Genomic DNA, 8,740 nt, shown 5'->3' on the forward strand with positions numbered 1-8,740 from the left:
CACATGAGGGTAGATACTAGTTCAGTGATGTGATTTAGTAGTAAAGGGGAAGAAGGCAAAAAGGGCATTGTTGGTTTTCTCCTGAAAGTGATCTGTCTCCAGGAGGATAATGGTCTACTTAAGCAAGGAGAAACAGCTATTAGCTTCTGTAGATAAGGGAGATTAAGGAAGACGGTGTTGCTTTCTCTGGGAGTAGCTGGGGATGCACTAGAGGATTTGGAAGTCTTCTGTGTCTTTCAATTTCCCTCACAAATATTTCCCTCACAATATCCCTCACAAATTCCCCCTCCCTTTTGTTCCCATTCTTTCGGCTCATGACCTACTTTTACACAAGACTTAGGTCAAAACTGAATTCAAATGAACTTATAACTCAGAAACGTAGAGAAACAAATTCTGGACTATGGTTATTACTCACTCATCCCAGCAGATAAAGAAATTAAAAAAAATTTTCTTTACAATCAGAGACTTCAGCTTCATTCCGTGTCTCAAGACAAGAAGATAATCATTTAGGCATTCCACCACTGCATACCAAGGACATTAGGGTTCCCATCATGAAATATGTGATGGTTGACTAGATTGCCAATTCCCAATATCCTACATTTCTCTGAGTGTTCGGGGGTAGCAGCTTACTTTCTGACTCTATTTCTTATGTATTTCTTTCTAAAGATTTATTTATTTATTTGAGAGAGAGAGAGAGCGAGAAAGAGCATGAGCAGGAAGGGCAGAAGGAGAGAATCTGGCAGACTACCTCCCTAAGCACGGAGCCCAGCGTAGAGCTCTATCTCATGACACTGAGATCATGACCTAAGCCAAAACCAAGAGCTGGATGCTCAGCTGACTGCGCCACGCAGATGCCCCATTCCTGTGTGATTTTTGTTGTTTTTGCTTTTGTTTTTTTGGTTTAACACAAAGCGAATTCCTCTAATGTTTTTTTAAAAAAAAAAAAATTACTGGAAGGATATGGGGACCACACAAGATTGAAGGGAAAGTTGGAAGAAACAGGCTTGGAACAGAGAGAAACCAAGGGAATTCAGAAATCTTTATAAGCAGGAAATGTTTTTTAGCTTGTTATTGATAGATGCAGAAAACTACTCTAGGCAAATTTAATTGTTATTACTAAAAAGTTTTCCGCAAAAGCTAATTAAGTTTCTTGGTGAACTAAATTGGCTCACATGAAACTATGAGGATTATATTTTAATGTGTTATAGATAGGCCCACAGCCACATTTTTCCAGCACAATGATCCTTTCTAAAAGAACCAGTTTCATGTTACCCATGAAGCAAGTCAGAGAGAAAGTGAATTTCAAAATATCTAAGAAAAGGGGTATAAGAAGGATTTATGTCCCCCAAAACTAAAATTTTATGCTTTTCCTTGTCCTAGAGAAAGTTTCTGTGTTAATGGATATCCTTAAAATTTGTGTATGTTTATTAGGCTATTTCTGTTTGCAAGTAACAAGCCCAACTTGAGTAAGTTTAAGCATAAAAGGTGTTCTTTAGCTTGCATAACCAACCAGTGAGGGCCAAATGGTTCTCTGGACAATGAGAATCAGAAAAAAAAGAAACATCAGAATTCTTTCTTTTTATTTTTTATGTTCCCTTTTCTTTATGTTACACTTTAATTGCTCAGGTTAAATTCCATACATCAGTGGGTGACAAAATCTAAGACAACCTCAAGTTCACAGACCTAGAGCTCCAAGTCTAAAGAGAAAAATGGTCTTCTTGTTTAGAGAGAATTTGAAGAAAAATTTCAAAGAAAAAGCTCTAGTCAGATTCCATTACAAGTGGTGGATGACCACAAGTCCCAATTTGGTAACAACATACCAGTTTTCCCTGCTTATGTCCATTATGCTATGATTATTAAAAACCTTTCCTTTCACTCTTCAAGATATATTGGTTGAGATGATAAATTTATGGTCAGTCTTGTCTCCTATGGCTAGCATCACCTGATGGAATGAAAGAAGCAGGGTGCTATACTGGTCAACCCCAGGTGTATATATTCCATCACTCCATGGTTGGATGGTCTCTGCCTCCAAGGGACAGCCATGTGCTTGGGTAAAGAAACTTCCAATTCCTCTAGAGACCTCAAATTATATTGTGTGGCATTAATTCCCAAGTGAAATTTATTTACAGAAGTGACCAAATGAACCCAATATGAACTTTCAACATTTTTATAGACTGTTATAAAGTAAATGGAATTTTAGGACAACAAGAATTCTGTGAGACTGCCAACAATTTTTTTTCCCCCACAAAAGAGTTTCTAATGTACTCTTTGGTGAGGATTCCATTGCTGTGGGCTAAAAGGTGGAGGAAAAAAATGAAGATACATTTAGTTAATATACTAACCTGACAAAAGTGTGGGTGTTTTCATTTCTCTTTTTTAAAATCTGGGGAAACATTTAGTTAATACACAAATCTGACAAAAGTGTAGGTGTTTTCATTTCTCTTCCAAAATCTGGGAACTAAAAATTTCTTCTTTTTGTTTGTTCTAAAATATGAAACCTGGGGCACCTAGGTGGCTCAGTGGGGTTAAGCCTTTGCCTTCGGCTCAGGTCATGATCTCAGGGTCCTGGGATCGAGTCCTACATGGGGCTCTCTGCTCAGTGGGGAGCCTGCTTCCCCTTCTCCCTGTGTCTGCTTCTCTGCCTACTTGTGATCTCTGTCTGCCAAATAAATAATTAAAATCTTAAACAAAAATATGAAACCTAAGGGAATAAATATAAATAGAAGGACTCTCAACTGAGAAATGCCCTTCTTAAAGTTTTATTCTTGTTTTTTTTCTGATCTGGAAGGAAAGAGGATTGCAAAGAACTCTAATTTGAAATTGAAAGAATAATATTAGTAATTTTTATTTATTTTTTATTTTATTTTTTTTTTTAGCTCAGGGAATCAGTGCCACTGGGAGATTGTCAAAACTGCTGTCACCTGTGAGATAAGCAAGCTATGAAATACCTGGTTAGGGGACTGTTTGCGTTTTAAAGACAAATGATCAGAAAGGGCTTTTAATGAATGCTCAGTAGTCAGGATAAGGTGGAAAAAACAAACAATTGGTGAGGCAGGTATTCAGTTGTTCAGGTTATGTTTACCAAACTCTAGCCTGTAGATCGGAAGGCATGAGAATATAAGAGAAAATACCAAATCAGAAGACTCAGCTTGGAAACTTCCCTCATTCATTTTTGAGTACCTGCCACGTAGGAGGATCTTTGTTAATAACTTGATGAATGAAGTGATGGGAATTTAATATGCCTCATAAATCTGAACATCAGTCTGCCACATGTGCCATATTTTTACTAAGATGCAGACATAACTTCGGCTTATTTGTCCATAATTTTACAATTATTGTTGTTAACCCATTAGTAAAAACAAGTTTATTTGATAACTGAGCAGAAATAGTGCTAACAAAGGCTGGGGAGTTCCAGACTCTTTTGAGAAACTGATGAAACTTTGGAAATCTCCACGAAAAAAAAAAAAAAAAAAAGATAGTAATAAGTATAGGACTTTTAATGCAACTTCAGATGATTCAAAGATGGCCTAATAATTCTTCATTATATCTTTTGGAATTCTTAAGAAGACTTTGTGGGGAGAGACAGCTATATAAAGAATCATGACCAAAGAACCAGGTTTGGTTCTACCATTATATTAACCGTGTGATTTGGAACAAGTTACTTGAATGTCTTGTCTTCAGTTTTTCGTCTCTACTGTAAAGTCTTCTATCAAATTTTTCCTAAAAAGGGATAATATGCTGGAAATTAAAAAAATAAATAAATAAATAAAAAGGGATAATAGCCAGCTGCTGATTTCAACAAAGACTTTATAGTAACTTGAGGAAGAGGGCTACTACTGTATCTATCTTGGTTAGAATTTGTAGCATGACGTGAAAATTTCTACCAGCATCTGAAGTCTGTCCAGAACTCCACCAAGCATGCAACTGTTTCAGTTTTCATAGTGGTATGATTACCTTTCTTAGCATTTCAGAGATACTACACAAAAGCAATAATTTATTTTGGCTATGGAGGTACAATTTTGGTGGAACATGATAGAGTCAGCTAATCTCTACCCAACATGGTGTCAGATGGAAGAATTTACCTGCGCTAGAAGATCTACTTGTAAAATGACTCAGTCTTATCACTGGCAATTTGATGTTCTAGTTATTGAGCTGCTCCATGGAGCAGCCCGGTTAGACTTCTTCACTGCTTGAGGACTGGTTTTCACAAACAAATAGCCAAGAGATACAAGGGGAAGCTATCGGTTTCATGAAGACCAGACACAAAAACTGGCACTCTGCCATTTTCACCATATACCATTAACCAAGCACTGACAGAGCATGGGGTTAAAGGAGGGTCATAGACACAGTGATGGAAGTGTTTAGGAATATTGGGACTATCCTTCGAAACCACCGCAGCAGTGATTGCCACGTTCCCTGATAAGCTTTGTTTCTCCTATTTTCGTAATATTATTTTAAATGTTTGGCTCAGCATTTTATGTTGGAGATGAAAGACAAACCCTGCACAAATGAACTTGCAAAGGAATCCCATGATTTAAGGGTTCTACTAAGGACAGACTCTTATACTCTGTGCTGATTCGAGGGAATCAATTTTTACCTAAACAAGACCAAAAAACACCCAACCAGCCAAATGAACAAACAAACAAAAAACAGGAACAAACAAACAAACAAACAAACCCAAAAACACCTGCATCCTTATTCCACATCCTGGAAAATCGAGTTGATTAATACACAGTGCTTAACACCGATTCTGGTATCTTAATGTCATTCTCAACAACCAAATCTCATTGTGTCCCAAATAACCCTATAACATGACTATTTTTCATTGTCCCACAGTGTGATCTCTCTTTAAATCTCTTTTCTGCAGAGGCTATTGTCCCTCTGGCTGTCTCTCACCTACATCCAAATCTATTCTCCATAGCTGGATCATGTAGTGTTGTAATGCTCCCTGCCTGGCTAGTTTTCCAATGAGTATGCAGCCAAGTTAAAACACCTGTGAATTCTTTCATCCTGTGGAACTGAGCTCAACCTGGACTAAACATGCCTACCCCAGTGTACTGATGCTAAACAGCAACAACAACAACAAAACAGCATCAATATAGTCAGGCTCTGATAGTACCTCAGTAGGTGTATTCTCTTACCCTGAGTCTCTTAGTTCCTCCTGTGGGCAGGCCTTTTTATTTACTTAATTTGAGCGGAGACCCCTGATGTGGGGCTCAATCCCAGGACCCTGGGATCATGACCTGAGCTGAAGGCAGAGGCCTTAACCCACTGAGCCACCCAGGTGCCCAAGGGCAGCCTTTTTAAAAGGAACAGAGGGCTCTTGGGTATTCCTTTTTTTTTTTTTTTTTTTTTTTTAAGATTTTACTTATTTGTCAGAGAGAGAGAGGGAGAGAGAGTGAACACAGGCAGATGCAGAGGGAGAAGCAGACTCCCTGCCGAGCAAGGAGCCCGATGTGGGACTCTATCCCAGGATGCTGGGATCATGACCTGAGCCGAAGGCAGCTGCTCAACCAACTGAGCCACCCAGGTGTCCCTCTTGGGTATTTCTTAATGGTTCCTTTTCTCCTCTGCCTGCTGGAAATCTGAGGGCATTTTCCTCTGCTGCTGACTGGGCGCTTCCCAAGGTAAATCTCACAAAATTGTGGGGACTTATGCTTGGGTTCCCCCTGGAGATTTTAACTCTCAGTGTTGTCCACTTTGAGCCTCCAGCAATTCATTAACTACAGTTGGGGTTCCCCTACCCAGGCACTGCTTCTCCAGGCAGTATACAAGGGTCAGTTTGTGCTGCATTTGCCTGTCCCTCCGATCCTGGTATGTCTTGTGTCTTCCTTCCTTCTCTAATGGATCCTAGATGAGTTGGTTTTTTAGCCTGTTTGGGTTTTTACTTGCTATTAGGATGACCTGGTGATTTTTAAGTCCCTTTCATGTAGAACAAGAAACCAAAGTCCCATTGTTTGATTTTTTAATGTTACCAAAACTTTCACCTCTGGTATAAACTCTCTTGGTCATGCAGTATTATTCTTTTCGACATTGATGGGTTTTATTTGCTGAAATTTTAAGAATTTGTGTGACTGTGTTGATGAGGTATTTTTGCAGTTTTCTTTTTTATGATATCTCATCTCTAATGTTATCACGGAGAGGCTGGTTTCATAAAATGAATGATTGGGTTCCCTTCTACTTATAAAAAAAAAGTATTTACATAATTGGTATTATATTTTATGTAAATGTTTAGTAGAATTCATTGGTGAAACTACCTGAACCTAGAGTTGTTTTTGCCATTGTTGATTTCTTTTGTGGGAAAATCCTAACTTGCAGATTGAATTAGTTTAGATACAGAGTGATTTAGGGTATCTGTTTCTTCTTGAATGAGCTTTGGTGATCTTTCTTTCCAAAATTTGCCCATGGCACCTAGATGGTAGAATATACTAGCACAGAGTGGTTCTTAATTTGGAAATTGGTGACTTTTTTCCTGGAAGATGATTATTTTTATTAAATCCCTCAAAGAATTAGTATTTGGTTTCATTGATGTTCTATCATTTTATTGTTTTCAGTGTCATTGTCTTCTGATCATAAGTTTATTATTATTTTTTTTACTTATTAAGGTAGATGCTGAAATGGTAGAATTCATCTTTCTCTTTTCTAATAGAAGTACATAATGAATGCTTAATGAATGCTCTAAGTTTATAGTACAGATGTTAATGTGGTTTAATTTTAATTGAGTTTAGAGTATTTTCTAATTTTCTATGTGATTTCTTATCTGACTAACTGGTTATTTAGAAGTATGTTATTTAAATTCAAAATATTCAGGGATTTTTGAAATAGATCTTTTTGTTGATTTCAAATTAATTCCATTATTTCAGAATATATACCTACATTATTTGTGTACTTCTAAATTTATTAACTCTGTTTTATGGCCTAGAATATAATTTATCCTGGTGAATATTAGATATATTATTGAATGTATGTTTTGCAGCATTCTATAAATATTAGGTCAAGTTGGTTGAGAGCATTGTTCAAGCATTTTAGAGTCTCTGTAAAATGTTTCCTATCAATTACTGAGAGGAATGTGGTATTATCTATTTCTTATTTCATTTCTATTCACTTTGCTTCATGTATTTTCAAGCTCATTATCAGTAGCATACACATTTAGGATTGTTATGTCTTCTTGATGACTTAATCAATTTATCATTGTAAAATGTCTGGTAATATTCCCTATTTTCATGTCTGCTTTGTCTCATATTAATGCAAGCACTGTAGCTTGCTTTTGATTAATATTTGCATTGCATCCTTTGTTTTATCATTTCACTTTAAACATCTACATCTTTATATTTTAACAGACTTTTTGTATATGGTATAAAGCTGGGTCTTTGTTTTAATCAAACAACTATGTTTTGAGACATTTATACCTTTTAAGTTCAACATTTTTTAATATTGTTATTTTCTACTCATTTAATATTCTCAGGTATTTCTTTTTCAATCTTTTCTGTCTTTTGGAGTTGAGATTTCTGATTTACTTTAATCTGCTCTATTGACTTTTGTGTTTAACTTTTTAAAAATTTGCTTTGGATTTTATAAGATATACCTTTATCTTGACAGTTATCTTCAAATAATATTAAGTTAATTCATGTTTAATTAAGATTTTATGATTGTCTTTTCATTTTCTTCTATCCTTTGTTTCTGTTGCCACAAATTTATTTTGTTTAATTTATCTTATTTTTAACAAAATACTTATTTTAGAAAAAGAGAGAAAATGTGAGAGCACAAGCATAAAGAAGGGGGGCAGAGGGAGAGGGAGGAAAAAACCTAAGCAGACTCCCATTGAGTGCAGAGCCTGATGTTGGGCTGGATCTTATGACCCCTAGATCAGGACTTGAGCCAAAACCAAGAGTCAGATGCTTAACTAACTGTGCCATCTAGGTGTCCCCACAAATTTTATTTTGCTTAAATATGCAGTTATTTTTTTAAATGAAGTATAATATAGAAAGGGTTGGTTCTTTTTTTCTTGTTGTTGTTGTTTGATTTTTGCCTATATATTTTATGTAGATTCAGATTTCTGTTTAATTTGTTCTTCTGTCTGGAGAGCTTCTTTTATCACCTCTGACAGTGCAATCTGCAGAAAATGAAATCTCAGGTTTTGTTTGTCTGAGAAATACTTTATTTCTTATTGTTACATTTTCACTAGGTGAAAATTCTATTTTGGCAGTTCATTAGTTTCAGCACTTAAATAATAGTGCTTAATATTTTGTTTTGCACACTCTCTGATGGGAAGTCTACTATAAATCTTAAATTCCCTTTCCTGAAAAATGTCTTTTTGTAATACTGCTTTTTTTTTTTAAAGATTTTATTTATTTATTTGACAGAGAGAGATCACAAGTAGGCAGAGAGGCAGGCAAAGAGAGAGAGGGGGAAGCAGGTTCCCTGCTGAGCAGAGAGAACCCGATGCGGGGCTCAATCCCAGGACCCTGAGACCATGACCTGAGCTGAAGGCAGAAGCTTTAACCCACTGAGCCACCCAGGTGCCCCTGTAATACTGCTTTTCTAATTGTCTTTTTAATTACTGGATTTCTGTAAATTGATTGTGATGACCCTTGGGATATTTTTATGTTAATTCTTATGGGGATTCATTAAGCTTTTTCACCTATGAGTGCATTTTTTTTTAATCAATTTTAGAAATTGTTAAGCTTTTATTTCTTCAAACGACCCCTTCCTTCTCTTTCTGGGGCTATAATGACACATT

Source organism: Mustela erminea, chromosome 4 (genome assembly GCF_009829155.1).
Source record: "Mustela erminea isolate mMusErm1 chromosome 4, mMusErm1.Pri, whole genome shotgun sequence".
Classification (NCBI taxonomy): Eukaryota; Metazoa; Chordata; class Mammalia; order Carnivora; family Mustelidae; genus Mustela; species Mustela erminea.